The 13,691-nt window shown below is 44.4% G+C and overlaps 1 pseudogene; it reads left to right on the top strand.

Annotated features, from left to right (window-relative positions):
- The first annotated feature begins 6,615 nt into the window (after nucleotides 1-6,615).
- LOC124241241 (calmodulin-A-like) lies at nucleotides 6,616-7,340 on the top strand (annotated as a pseudogene).
- Nucleotides 7,341-13,691: the final 6,351 nt, after the last annotated feature.

The raw sequence follows: 13,691 nt of genomic DNA, 5'->3' as shown, positions 1-13,691 counted from the left end.
GTCCTCCAAGATCTACCTGGGAGACTTTCCCAATATGCCACAATTCTGCCCAAATGTCCTTCAATGATTCCCCATCATTATTGATAAAACCCGACTTATTCTGCCAGATAAGAAAGGACTTTTTCTCAATTTGACCTTTGCCTACTTTATCAGCCCTTTGTACCAGTACCTCTCTGGTTTTTCCAAAGTACTTGTCTTCCTCAAAGCAGAGCAGACTTTCCTTTGCCTCTGCCCCTCTGTGCATAGTATTTCCTCTGTCTGGTCCACCACCCTCTTCACATTTACCAAAAACCCTCATTGGCCTGGAGATCACACTCAAAGTTTTAGCACAAGCATTTCAGATCAAGACCAGGGGCAGCTCTCCCACTGACTTGTCAGTTGTCACACCACCCTTGGTACCACTCCCTCCTTTCTGAACCCCAAGCCCACCACAAACCCAGAGGAGCTGGACTTTGAGGGGGGAGATGGAACGGGTGTGTTCCCAGCTTAGTCTGTGCCCCTCTCCACTCGAAACCGCTGATGAATAGTGTAAGATACCAGGGTGGAATCCCTCGACTTTCCTCTCTCAGCCTGTTCGGGCTGGTGTAACAAAAATACCATAGACTGGGTGCCTTACGAACAACAGAAATTTATTTCTTGCTGTTCTACGAAGTCCAAGATCAAGGAACCAGTAGATTCAGTGTCTGATGAGGGCCCACTTCCTGGTTCATGGACCACCATCTTGTCCTTGTGTCTTCACATGGTGAAAGGGGATGAGGGAGCTCTTTGGGGTCTCTTCTATAAGGGTACTAATCCCATTCATGGGGACTCCATTCTTATGACCTAATCATCCCCAAAGGCCGTATCTCCAAATACAATCACTTTGGGCATTAGGATTTAACATGTGAATTTTGGGGGCCCATAAATTTTCGGTCTGTCACATTTCCTTACGTCACCTCACCCTGAACTCCCTGGGGAGAACAGAGGATACCTGATTTAAATCAAGTTTGAGATCTATGTCTTAAGCTCAGGTGATTTTTTTAAACCTGAGAATGAAGAAATGCAACCCAAGACTTTACTAAGGAAAGAGAAAAGGAGATTGGAAGACAATTTGATTCTGACAGGGTTGAGACTTCCCCCAATTGGCTACACCTGATTCTCATGTGTGATTTTTTGACTGACAGTCAGTTCCTCTGCCCCTTCCATCCCTCTCTGAAATGTCTGTAGAGAGATGTTCTTCCAGGGGTGTCTAAGAGCTTCGTGTCCAACATGCAGACTTGCAGGGCTGATGACTCATTGTAAGCTTTCACCACAGGTTTCCCCTCAGTATTACAAAAGATGCCTGGGGAACACCTGTGCTGACAAAGTATCTTCATTATCTCACAAAATCCTCTCCACCAACTGAGGTGTTTTATTACACCCATTTTTCTGATGAAGCTCAGAGTTATGCTGTTTGCCCAAGGTCACAAAGCTAGCACATTCTGAGGCTATCAGTCAAAGCCACGCCTGGTTCCCAGGTCCATACTCTTTCTATGGTACCACTGCTAAATTCAGCTCAAAGGAAGCATTTATTAAGTGTCCACGGTGTGCCAGGCACTGTGCTTGGGTCCAGGAGATGTAAATGCAGAATGCTCAATTCTTGCCTTGGTGCGGCTCATGTGATACTGGGGGAGACACCCCATAGAGAACTTGTTCAGCGTGATGTGGTGAAGACGGCCGAAGCGGTATGCATCGGGGGCAACGGGAGCACAGAGGAGGGATACTTAAACCTGCCATGAGGGGGTGATGCCTGAATAAAGAGCAGAGTTTTAAATATGAGTTTACTCCGGCGAGGAACTGGGGGGAACAAGATGCTCTGCAGTGGGAGATGACCAGGAGCCCAGGGAGGTCTCTCCACAGGTACAGACTGGGCTGCCTGGTGGTGATTTCACCTTCCCCCTCCTGCTCTGAGCACGTTCTCATTTGTTTGCTGCTTAGTCACAATCTGTTCCCATGCCAGGTGTTCTTATTTTTTAAGTTCTATCTCAAAGTAGGGAATAGAGCACATCGTCCAGAAGAAATTTCAAGCACTCTCTGGGAGGGGATGCAGGTAGAGGATGATTATTTTAAGGGGTAAGTGTCCCATTTCCTGGATCCTAAAAATTGTACCACGTATACTGACACCTGTGGCTCCTGACTTAAGGTTGGTCGCGCAAGGTGCTACGGGAGAACCGCAGACGATTGGGGTGAGAAGGATGTGTTAAGGATAATGTGGCTGATGGAAGGAAAAGCCTGGGCATGTCTCTTTAGCAAAAGCTCTATATTATTAGAAACTGGATTTACTCAGTGATATTTGGGTTTTATAGCTACAAAAAAGGTTTGCTTTTGAAATTCCTGCAGGAAAACAACGTTTTTATTAAAAGGCTGAATTTCTCTACTCTTTGACCTGTTTTTCCCATTGCAACAATTGTTCTTGTGATACACTTTGTGAATTCAAGATTTCTTAGCCAAATGAATAGAATAGCATAACTGAAGAGACTTTACGTGACAGAGTCCAATCCTGGAACAGCTTCCAAATTCATGTAGAAGACAAAATACACATGAAATAATTAAAACTGCCTAATATTGTTCACTAAGTGCTACAGCATGAAGCCACTTTTACCTCTAAGTGAATCACCAAGCTCGTAGGTATTTCCCACAGGTGGGGCACACGAGTCACTGCAGTCTGTCCCCAGCATTATCCAGACGCTATCCCGGCACAGCCTGTTCAGGATCTTCCTCTAACTGTTGTGGCTGACTCTGAGCGCTCCCTGCCCTGGGCGGGAACTTGCTCCTCCGTAGGCCAACAGCACCGCAAGAGTACCTCAAGGGAGAGGTTAAGTGAAGAATAACAGGTGAATGGAGGCAGAACAACCACAGGGCACAACTCCAGGGGGCGCCATTCACCTAGAATACAATTGAATACATGGTGAGGATGCTCCCTGGGGGAGCTGACATGGTGGCCAGTTGTGGGGCTGAGATAGCAGGAGGAGGAGGGTAACAAGGAGAGGAAGCAAACATAATTGCTTTTGGAGAGAAGTAATTATCATCTGTTCTCTCTTTTTACTCTCTCTGCCTCTCTTAGAACTTCAGCAACTGTCCCTTTCCTCTCGTTGCTCCAGCTTCCTCTTTCTTGACTTAGTCCATCTAAGGGTCTCTCCTCTCCCTGACTCCTCCCCAGTCACCAATTTCTGGTCCCCCTGTATCTAGTGCATTCCTTTCTCTGCCTCCATCGCCTTTAGCCTTTGTTCTTTCCCTCTCGTTATAGTTTTCAAATACTGGCTAATAATTTCAGGCCTCCATGCAAAAGAAGAACATAAACTGTGTTCAAAAATGTAAAGCTAATTTAATCAAGATTACCCATAAATGACTAACTCCTCTAACTGAGAGAATTTCTCTAGGATACCTCCAACTGTGACTCATGTCATCTCTTTAAATTACTTTCCTGGCCACCCGGGGTGGTTAAGGAAACATTCAAATGTTTGGCCCTAATTTTGTGCCTTCCTTCCCACACTAATCCCTTCCCCCCCGGGTCACTCTGGGTCCTGCTCGGTTCTCTGGCTGACCAGGTTCTTCATGATAGACCAAACGTCTTCTCCTTCTGGTCGTCTCTTCCTTGTCTATCTTTCTGTCACTCCTGTCTCTCTGCATCGTGAGACATCATGTTCCTGGACCAGCTGCCCAAAGCCGTCCTACAATCCAATCTGCTCCTGCTGAAGTCGCACATCTCCCAGCGACTCTTACTCAGAAGCATCAGCTGCACCCTGGAAGCAAAGCCTCTTTGCCTCAGGAAGGGTCTCCAAACTCGCCTGATTCCGAGAATCCGAGACAACATCTGAATCCGAGAATCTGAGACAACCTCTGAAACCCAGATTCCAGGGCTACGTCACTGCACAAGGAATCTAATGAAAACGCCATAGTGAAAAATGCTGGCCTGGTTTAAGGTCACAGGAGCACTGGGTGGGGGCACCAGGGCGATGGGGAGAAGAGTTAGTAGCTGGTCCACAGCACACGTAGAAGTCGCATCCTCCTGTCTCTATCTTTCCAGGTGCCAGGTTAAAGTTAATTCTGGAGGTGGGGTATAGGGAGGCCTCAACCCAACCAAAACCCAGCTGAACGGTTCACGAGATATGAATCAGCCGGAAGCACCCGCTCTGGTCCCCAGAGCCCATGTCTCAGTTCCACCTGGCATCACCAATTATCTCTGCCTCTGACATAGGGTTTTTTTTTATTCCCTCGAAATAGGGCTATAATTAAATCCAAAATTGTACTGGAGACTTTATAGTCATGGCAAAAGCAGAACACAGTGTCTGCAGACAAAAAAACTCTTTCAATAAAAATTAATTATTCTCAGCTTGTGTCCCACTCCTGGTGGTGATGTGGGGAATGCATATGAAGGCGAAGGCACAGGGAGGACCTGGCTGGGAGGAGGCACGGAAGGCGGCTCCCCCACCCTCCCTCACTCCCGCTGTGCAGCCCCATCTCCATTCATGCAAACCCCCCACTGCACCTCCCTCCCTCCCTCCCTCCCTCAGAGTAACTGCTTGTTCTCCGCAGCCCTGTAGGTCACTGCTTTTTTATTTCCCCTTCAGGGTCTGAGAAATTGAAAGCGGCATAGAGATGGCTGTGAGAGGCGCGAGAGAGGAGAGATGAGGCACAAAAGGAGAGAGTGAGCCTGAGATCTGTCATTCCAATTCAATCTCTTTTTCTTTCAAGAGGAAAAATTCTCGCTCACAGGGAATATAAGAATTCTGCTGGCAGCATGTGCCTTATGCTCCCTGCCACGGGGAGTGTGCAGCTCCAGCTCCAGCTCCCACAGTGAGCTCTCTGAGCAGCTGATGGAGCCTGGAGCTGGTGCCACTTAACACCCATGGGACACAACCTGCTACAGACCAGGTCCTTGGACTTGGCCTTTCTCTTGTCCAGAGAATAAGCCCAAATGTGCAGTAGAGTCAGAATAGAGTTCTCACATGGATGAGCCTCTTGGGGAGTAAGCTCACTGAAAAGTCAGAGATACAAGGGTATGAAAAGGGAGGCATGGTGGGAGGGTCTTACGCCAGAAACTAGTCGTCAGATTTGACCAGGGAAAAGGAAGAGGACCTGCAGAAACCAAAGTGGGCACAAAGCAGGGTTGGACACCTTCTGATTCATCTAGGGAAGTAGTGACTGAGGGGTGGGAACCCCATGTAAGTTGATCTGCTGGCATCTAGAGTTTCTTCCTGCAGTAGGTTAGGTCTTTACCATCCACTCTGCCTGGAGGAGGGTCCCACCACGCCTCACTGAAACCCAGGTCAGAGTGCCCAAGGCTGCGCATCATGGAAAGATGCTGAGTGGCACAGAGGGTGAGGGGCTTCCTCAACAGGGAACAACAGTAGGAGACTCCCCTGTGGTCAGGGCTCAGCCTCCTTGAATACCACTGGCCTCAGGAGTGGCAGCTCACACAGGCATGCTCCTCAGGCCTCTGTAAGTGGCAGGTCCAAACTTACAACCCACAGAAGCAGTGAAGGTACAATGTGAGAACCATTCCTGGCTTGGTAAATGTTTGGTGGTGGGCAGGTAACTCTATAGGGTCATAAACCGTGGAAAGGAAGAGGCAGGGGTCACAGAAGGGCTGTTGGGATGTTACTAGAGATGCTCTTAGATGTGAGGGTGACCACAGTTGTCCTTCAACCCCAAGCTCTTCAGGATATTCCCAGGGACTCATGCCTTGGGTAGGAGATTGAATGAGATGTCCCCCAAGTCTAAGATTTGGTGATTCTATTGAGTCAGCCAGATTCTCCCAGCAATGAGGGGTCTTAAGGACAAGCACGTCCTTATTTCCTGCTGATGAGACTCCATCTCCTTTTCCAACACCACAGGAGACACACAAGACACAAACGTTGTACTAGCTGCACTACAGATGGGCAAAGCATGGGTGTGGCGAGTCTGCCATTTATTCCACAGGGTTTTTTCTCTTCACTTCTGCTGAGGGAAATTCTCCCCTTCTGCACTCCCTCCCACCCCCGACTCCCTTGCCCAATCTCAAAGCTTATCAAAAGCCCAGATTTCTTGACCTGGGAAGAGGAGAGGCCTTGTTTTAACTCAGATGGTTAAAAACTCTGTCGAGGCTCCCTGATCCTGGGAATTAAACAGTGACACCCACTGTCTCCACTTATGGTCAATGGCATATTACAGGTCCCAGCCAGGGCAATAAGACATGAAAAAAAATGTAGGGATTGAAAACGAAGTAATCAAGCTATCATTAGTGGCAAATGGCATAACAGCTTATGCAGAAAATCCAAAAAATGTACAGATAAACTATTTGAATTAATAAGTGAATGTTGGACTCAGGGTCAATATAAAATTATTTGTATTTTATGTATTTGCAACAAATTTTTCAACTGAAATCTTTTTAACAGTTACAATTTAAAAAGTATCAAAAACAGGGCAGTGGTGTTGGGAGCCTCGCGGACGCGGCGCCGTTACTCGCAGTCGGGCGGCGGTGCAGGCGGCGGTGGCAGCGGCGGCACAGCGCTCAGCGCACGCCGCCCCTTAGCAGCAGCAGGAGCAGCGGAGGCACCCCCGCCGTCACAGCCCCTGCGCTGGTGCAGCCACCCTTGATCTCTGTGCTCTTCCTCCCTTCGCTCGCACGTGGCTGATCAGCTGACAGAACAGATCGCTGAATTCAAGGAAGCTTTCTCCCTATTTGACAATGATGGCGATGGCACCGTCACAACGAAGTAACTTGGAACTGTCATGAGGTCACGGGGTCAGAACCCAACAGGAGCCGAGCTGCAGGACATGATCAACGAAGTGGACGCTGACGGTAATGGCACCATTGACTTCCCAGAATTTTTGACTATGATGGCTAGAAAAATGAAAGATACAGACAGCGAAGAAGAAATCCGTGAGGCATTCCGAGTCTTTGACAAGGATGGCAACGGTTACATCAGTGCGGCAGAACTACGTCACGTCATGACAAACTTAGGAGAAAAACTAACAGATGAAGAAGTAGATGAAATGATCAGAGAAGCAGATATTGACGGAGACGGACAAGTCAACTATGAAGAATTCGTACAGATGATGACTGCAAAATGAAGACCTACTTTCAACTCCTTTTCCCCCCTCTAGAAGAATCAAATTGAATCTTTTACTTACCTCTTGCAAAAAAGAAAAAAGTTCATTTACTCATTCTGTTTCTATATAGCAAAACTGAATGTCAGAAGTACCTTCTGTCCACACACACAAAAAAGCTGCATGTATTGGTTGGTGGTCCTGTCCCCTAAAGATCAAGCTACACATCCGTTTTATGATATAAATACTTGTACTACCTTAACGATAAGGAAGCACTTGGTGGACTCCTTGCAGTTCCATTTGCTAATGAGTAATACACTGTTTGGGCTGGCCAGTTTTTCATGCATGCAGCTTGACAATTGAGCACAGTCAGGCATTCGTATTAAAAACGAAAAACGATAAAACAAATTGAAAACCTATTCAAATGGGTTCTAGTTCAGTTTGTTAGTATAAATCGTCATAGCAGGTTTACTGAAAACAAACGCATTTAAAATTGGTTTACCTCAGGATGCTGTGCAGAAAAGTGAGTGAAGGCTAAACTGTCTAGATATAGCCCCAGTAGCAGGATGGTCCTCTTGTACTTCCATGTGCCCCGACCCATGGTGACAATGACACCCTGGTGGCAGGCCTGTGTGTGCTGGTTTAGCATTGTCTGTGTTGTACTAGAGCAAAGCGGGTGTCAGGCTGTCACCGTTCACACAAATTTTTAAAAAGAAACTTTTCCAGGGGAGCATCTTTGGACTCTCTGGTTTTAAAACCTTCTGAACCATGACTTGGAGCCAGCAGAGTAGGCTGTGGCTGTGGACTTCAGCACAGCCATCAACATTGCTGTTCAAGAGATTACAATTTACGTCCATTCCAAGTTGTAAATGCTAGTCTTTTTTTTTTTTCCCAATAAAAAGACCATTAACTTAAAAAAAAAAGTATCAAAAACATAAAATACCTATGAATAAATCTTACAATATTGTGCAATTCCACTATACTATCAACAATAAAACATTACTGAGGCAAATTAAGAGACCTAAACAAATGCAGGGATATTCACCATGTTAATGTACTGAAATACCGTAATGATGTAAATTCTCCCTAAACTGATCTATAGATTTAGCATAATCATAACAAAAATTCCAAGAGAGGTTGGGTTTGTGTGTTTGTGTGTAAATTGGCAAAGCGATTCTAAAATTTATATGGTTATGCAAAAGGAAAGGAAAGGCATTCTTGAAGAAGAACAAAGCTGGAGCCCTGACACTAATGTATATTGAGAATTATTATAAAATAACAGTAATTAAGACACTGTGGTACTGACACAAGGCTAAACAAATGGACAAATAGATCAGAGTAGAGTCTAGAAATAGACCACACATGTGGTCACCTGATTTATAACAAAAGTGACAATGCAGTGCAATGAGGAAAAGATAATCCTTTCAGCAAATGGTGTTGGCTTAAGTGAGTATCTAAATGGGAAAAATTAATTTCACCCTACCCTACACCATACGCAAAAATCAATTCCAGATGGATTGTAGATGCAAATGTGAAAGGTAAAACTACAAAGCGCCTAGAAGAAAACAGGAAAGTATCTGTGTAGGCTTGGCACAGGGAACAGTTTATCAGGTGGAAAACGAAAAGCACAAATCATAAAGGAGAAAAATGATCAATTGGAGTTCATAAAAATTAAGAACTCCTGTTCATCAAAAATACTGTTAAAAAAAAGAAAATGCAAACTACAGAGTAGGAGAACATATCTGCAATATGTTTTTATGCCTCTTCTATATTCAAGATATAGAAAAGACCTCAACAAATCAATTAAAAAAAAAGACAGACAACTGTTTACCCAAAAAATGAGTAAAAGACTTGAAGAGTGTTTTACGAGGATGTCCAAATGGCCCCTAAGCATTTGGAAAGGAGCGCCGCCTCAGTGGACATCAGGGAACTGCAGCTCAAAATCACAATGAGCTTCCACTAGACACCACCAGAGCGGCTAAAATCAAGTCTGGAAGAATTAAGTATTTAAGTGGAGCCTCCAGACTCTCAAACACTGCAGATGGGAGTGTACGTTTATACAACCACTTGTAAAACTGTTTGCTAGTATCCACTAAAGCTAAACATGATATATTTTATAACCCAGCAATTCACTTCTAGAAATATACCCAGTAAAATACAAGCCTATGAGCACCAAGAGACATGTATAAGAACTTTTGTAGCATCACTATCTCCAGTAGAAATGATCCAGGTGTCCATCGATAGTAGAATGGATAAATAAATGTTATGTTCATACGATGGGATATTGTACAAAGTTTTGTTCTTCACAGCAAATGAATCTCAAACTTAATATTGAGTGGAAGAAGCCAGACACAAAAGTGTATACTCTATATGGTTCTGTTTATATAACATACAGATGGGAAAACTGAACTTGTGCGATTAGAAGTCAGGATACTGGTTCCTCTTGGAGGGGGTACTAATGGGTGGGGGACAGTGGGGCTTCCGCGGTTCTGGTGAGGGTCTCTGCATTGATCTAGGTGTTGGTTATTCAGGTGAGGCCTCTTTGCGAAAATTCATCGAGCTAAACTCTCATGATTTGTACACTTTTCTGTGAGTATGTTATACTTCAAGAAAAGATTTGCTTAAAAAATAAAAAAACTGTTGAAGGAAGTCCTCAGAAGAGCGTAATCCTCATGTTTAGGGAAAAAATAAAGAAACTGGGGCTTGGGGAGGTTAGGTCACAGGTTGTGGCTAAAATAAGAAGGTGGAATGGTGACCACCCACATGGTGTGCTTTGAGGATCTTCTTCACATCGTGGTCACGGTGCCCGAAGTCCCAGCACTATAAACATGACACCTTCCTTTGAACTTTCAACACTTCCCTAGAAGGCTTAGACTTTGTGCCCTGTAGTCAGCTGACAGGTCAGGGAGATTTATTGCCCGACAACTGAGAGCTGGCCCGAGCTTGTTGACATAGAAAAGGCCTGGGGAGTTCTGGGTCCAGGACAGGGGACCGTATTTGTGACTAGCAGGCAGAAGTGTCCACAATCATTCTCTATCATCTACTCAGGGAAGCCTCTCACTATGGCCTTTCAGTTCAGTCATTTCTTCATTGATTTACATCCAATAAATATTTATGGAGAAGCTACTGTGTCTCCATTGTAGTGAATTACAGACATGAACAAGATAGCTGTTGCCTCTGCCTTCTTGGAGCGTACAGTCCGGTGGATGGGCACACAAGGCTGAATTTCTGGTAGATGGATTAGCTTACTCCTCAACAGGGCAAGAGCCAAGCTGGCCTTCAGTTCCCAGTCCCGAGCCCTCACCTATGAAAGTGGTCTGCAGTGGGACTGGATGGACCCGTCCCCTATCGTGTTGCTCAAGGGGAACAGCCTTGATCTTCTCAGGGTGCAACTCAGAACATGAAAGGTTATTTTGAAATGGTTGAGGAGACTCGGGCACATCATATCTGCAAATGGATTCTAGCCAATATTATGAAATTTCCATAATCTCGCTTTATGTTATAATTATAGTGTACTTGTTCTTTACTGTCATCAGCCAAAAGGGGTTCTTAACAGCGTATTTGTCATTATAAACGTTATGTATATAATCATGGAAATTTGTCACTGAAGCAAGAGAAGGAGAGTAATCATATTCGGGGAGATACATTACCTACTATGAAACACAGGACCAATTATGGGAAAAATGTACCACAAGCCCAAGGCCACAGAATGCCTTCCCTCATCAAGGCTTTCACGGTCACATTGGCGCCCACTGCCAACACTGCAGCCTAATTTATCTTCATCTTAGAAATTGAAGAGAGGCTAATTACCAGAGAAATGAATTTCATCAGAAGAACCAGACTATGCCGTGCATGTGTAGGATTCGCACCAACCACACAGGATGCACATGCAATTTGGTTCCATTTTATTTATAATATATGTTAAGTTCTTATGTTCTAAATAATAAAATGCAATCATCCTTTCATTAAAAAACAATTTTGTAGCCTTTTTCCATAAGAAAACAAGTATGAGTTCTTTATCTCAACAAACCACACATCCCAGGCCTCTCTACGGGTGCTGGAAGATGCAAAGTAACTTTAGCAGGGCACCGATGAGTCTCCAGTGACCACCTCACCCGCTAGGCTGACTTTACAGCATCACTGGGCAAAGTCGATCACTCATTAGGCCCCAATACAGTCTTTTATCTTAGTTTAAGGCATTCTCTCAACTATCATTCCTTCAATAGATTTAATGAGTTCCTCCCCCATGTCAGGCATCATGCCTATGACCACTCCACCAGGGTCCATCCACCATTGACCATGTGAGCAATCTACAAATGATCCCTAACCTAGATCTGTCCTTTCAGACTAGTCCTCTCTCTGATGTTCATTATAAGTTGTACATAAAATACAAGTCTAGAAGTGGGACCCTCTCATTTATCCACTCTGCTCTTTCTCATACATCATGCTGATTCTCACTAGTATGTTGCTGTGCAAATAGCCCCTTGATATGTGTTTCCTGGTTTGTTCTTTGCAATAGCCAGATCTAGACCAGTCCCTTTTATAAGACTGTGTGTTAATAATGTGTGTTCATGAGGCCAGCCCCGTGGCCAAGTAGTTAAGTTTGCACGCTCCACTTCAGTGGCCCAGGGCTTTGCCGGTTCGGATCCTGGGCATGGACATGGCATCACTCATCAGGCCATGCTGAGATGGCGTCCCACATAGCACAACCAGAGGCACTCACAACTAGAATGCACAGCTATGTACTGGGGGGCTTTGGAGAGAAGATTAAAAAAAAAGAAGAAGATTGGCAACAGTTGTTAGCTCAGGTGCCAATCTTTACAAAAAAAAAAAAAATGTGCTCATGCCTTTCTTGGCAGTGTGGGCAGACTGTCCACAGTGGAACTCCCTTGTAATTCACCCAAAATCTAGAGGAGACCTTGCCTTAAAGGACTCATCTATATGCCGTGGAACTTGCACTTTGTTAAATTCGTACCTTACCAGGGCACACTGTGTTCCTGACAAGGCATCCAGATTCACAGGGAAAGAGTCCTCAACCTGTAATTCAGGGATCACAACAACATCATTTCTATTAACACCACCTGAAAAGTTTAGTTGTCAAGCCTCAGGAGGCCACTGGGTCAGGTGAGGTGCTTGGGGGTTTCCTAGTGTGTCTTTATTCTGAGACAAAAACTCCCAAACAGACTCAATGATTAGTGCAATGAGGGATGTGAAGAGATCAGACTGTGTGCCCAGTGACAGAGGAAAGCAGAAAAACCTCACAGAAGCAGAGTGAACTCTCCCCAAATTTCTGAGAAGAGGCTTACGAAACAGCACATGGGCAGCCTTAAATCTTCAGACAGACTCCCATGTGCTCCGTGGGACTGTGGGGTCTGCGCTGGTAGCGATTCAAGTCTATAAATTCATGTGGTGAAACTCCAAAGAAAAGTAAGAATTGGGCAATAGATAGATGAGACTAGAAGACACTCAAATTTAACTTAATCTTTTGTTCCTATAAACAAAAGGTCGCACAAGTTCCAAGAATGGATGAGAGAAATAGCAGACATAAGCTTTTGGAAGTGGACAAGGTCACTCAGGACGCTGCAGTCCAGCACTGCATATAAATTTTATGGTCGGCGTAAACACACGCAAGAGACTCAAGAGCCAATGATCTTAATCTAAACTTACTGAATAACTTTAACCAAATAACCTCCGAAGATAAAAGTTTTCAGTTATGCATGCAGACAAAAAATGTTAGCTGAGAATAATATTGACAAATAGTGATGAGGATCCTAGGAGAGGAGTGAAAGAGAGATGTGTTGCCAGCCTCAAGGAGAGAGGAGAAAAGGGCTTCACTACTGGACCAAATAGGAGAGCGTTTATCCCCACCGTCCTCTAAGATCAGGCATGGGCTCGATGCCCATTGTCCGCTGCAGGGAAAACAAGTGAGCGTTAAGAACCAAAAGAAGAGCCCAAAGCAAGTATCTAAGGTGTGAAGTCCAACTCCCCAAAATGTAATGACCTCAAAAATGCCCTCTTTTAGCTGGATTAAAGGTGGCATATATGTATATAAATTTGTATTCGTCAGTCTTGAGTACGTTTAAGACAAAACACTCACCACTAAAAGGAACCAGGCACGATGGAGTAATGGTTGGTTGATTGTAGTTCTTGGTAAAACTCAAGTATCAAAAAGAATAATGATAGCAATGGATTATAATGATATATTTAATAAAACAAAGAATCCCTGTGTTCAGAATATTATTATAAAAAAAGAGAGGTGGGCTTTTCTAACAGAAGAATGCCAGCTAATAGATAGAGAAGGAATGATAGAAGAATAATATGCAATCATTTTATAATCAGCAAATAAGTTAGACAATAGCATCCAAGGATGATAAAACCACTGGGCGAATGTTATTGGAAGAGGATATTCACACAGTTTTAAAGCATCACCCCACAGATTACATATTAATTACAAATGAAAACATGTGACACTCTGCAATGGAGAAATCCGGAAGGCACCTCCTCAACCAACTGAACATATTCAGCATCGCCAGTAATGGGACAAACTGACATTCTACGTTCCCTGAATTGATGTACTAGGAGGTCACAACATCACCTATGTTGTATTCTTGACAAAAATGTTTAATCTAATCACAAGAAAA

Source organism: Equus quagga, chromosome 1, assembly GCF_021613505.1.
Source record: "Equus quagga isolate Etosha38 chromosome 1, UCLA_HA_Equagga_1.0, whole genome shotgun sequence".
NCBI classification, from domain to species: domain Eukaryota; kingdom Metazoa; phylum Chordata; class Mammalia; order Perissodactyla; family Equidae; genus Equus; species Equus quagga.
Note: the sequence above shows the minus strand (reverse complement) of the source record. Positions and strands in the feature narration are given on the sequence as shown.